At 44.8% G+C, this 1,724-nt stretch overlaps 1 protein-coding gene across 2 annotated transcripts in view; it reads left to right on the top strand.

Annotated features, from left to right (window-relative positions):
* LOC107198690 (putative Polycomb group protein ASXL2) overlaps positions 1-1,724 on the top strand; it is a 30,192-nt gene that overhangs the window by 18,785 nt on the left and 9,683 nt on the right. For both annotated transcript variants that reach the window (XM_015615835.3, XM_033511498.1), the window contains exon 2: positions 165-277. The gene's annotated coding sequence lies outside the window, so the exon portion shown is untranslated. The remainder of the gene's footprint in view (positions 1-164; positions 278-1,724) is intronic.

Here is a 1,724-nt window from a genome sequence, read left to right as displayed (position 1 = left end):
ATATCATTATCTATTATTTATATATTGTTATTTATCTATTATATTTCTATTCATATTTGTTTTCTGTTTTATTTTTATTGAATTTCTATTCCCTTTCCCTTTGTGCTGTGTTCCTGTCGAGGTTTGCCCTGTGTTAATTTGATTTTCCCGTGTGCTCCCTGCAGTTTCGTCCCGCCTGGCGCCGGCAGCCCCCGCCCAGCCCGGCTGCCCCTCGCCATCCATCCCTGCCAAGGGCCTCTCCTCCTCCCAGAAACACAGCAAGAAGGCTCTCAAACAGGTCAGTGAATTCTCCTGGCTTTCTCAGGCTCCTTTGGATTCTTCTGGGATCCTCCCTCGTGGGGAGCCCCGCTTATCTCAGTTCTTTAGGTTTGAAGAAAACTCCTGAGCTCATTAGAATCTTGTTTCTCGTGTTTATTAGAAGGTGATCACAAACCTGGTCTCTCCAGACTGGCTGCACAATTTAAATCACTGCAATCTGGTACATTTCTTTCTTCTGATGGCACAACAAGGCCTTGTGGCTCACTTTGTGTTTGATATCACAAAATAGCCCTGAACAACTCTTTCTGTCTCTCTTCTTAGAAAGCTTTTGACCTTTGAACAAGAGCTCAGTTCAATTTTGCCGTGTTTCCATCTCACTGGACACTCCTCCAAGCTCTGGGGGAAGGGGATGCATAGGAACTATTTAATAAAAGGAAAACCCTAACTCCACTCTTTTATCTTTATACCTATTTTTACCCAATTAACAATAGATATGTATATTATTTTTCTTAATGACCCAATGACCCATCACCTGTGTGCTGCACTGCAGCATTTTCTGATCAATCACTCACTATCACCCAAAAACCTCCAGGAGAAGAACATGAAGGAGAAAGAAGAAGGAAAAGAAACAACATTCTAAATCCTCCATCTTGTCTCCTGTTCTCTAAACTAATTTTTTCACCCAGTGATTTAAGAAAACTTTCCAATCTACACATTCACACTTTTAGCTTTTTCTATCTAACTTTAACAGTTGTTTTCATGTATCACCATGAAAACATGCTCATGAATTTCATGTTATAGGAAATTCAGTGTTTTTCTGGATCTTAGAAATAAGTATCAGAAACAAGGGCACACACTCTGTATCCCAGACTCCAACAACAGGGTTTGAATGGAATGGAATCCCAGGATGGAATCCCAGGATGGAATCTCAGGATGGAATCCCAGGATGGGATCCAATGATGGAATCCCAGGGTGGAATCCCAGGGTGGAATCCCAGGATGGAATCCCAGGATGGAATCCCAGGATGGAATCCCAGGATGGGATCCAATGATGGAATCCCAGGATGGAATCTCAGGATGGAATCCCAGGGTGGGATCCAATGATGGAATCCCAGGGTGGGATCCAATGATGGGATCCAATGATGGAATCCCAGGATGGAATCCCAGGATGGGATCCCAGGATGGAATGCCAGGATGGGATCCAATGATGGAATCCCAGGATGGAATCTCAGGATGGAATCTCAGGGTGGAATCCCAGGGTGGAATCCCAGGATGGAATCCCAGGATGGAATCCCAGGGTGGAATCCCAGGGTGGAATCCCAGGATGGAATCTCAGGATGGAATCCCAGGATGGAATCCCAGGATGGAATCCCAGGATGGGATCCAATGATGGAATCCCAGGATGGAATCCCAGGATGGAATCCCAGGATGGGATCCAATGATGGAATCCCAGGATGGAATCCCAGG

This window comes from Parus major, unplaced genomic scaffold, assembly GCF_001522545.3.
Source record: "Parus major isolate Abel unplaced genomic scaffold, Parus_major1.1 Scaffold276, whole genome shotgun sequence".
NCBI lineage: Eukaryota > Metazoa > Chordata > Aves > Passeriformes > Paridae > Parus > Parus major.
The sequence above is the reverse complement of the archived record's forward strand: the minus strand, read 5'-3'. Positions and strand labels throughout refer to the sequence as shown.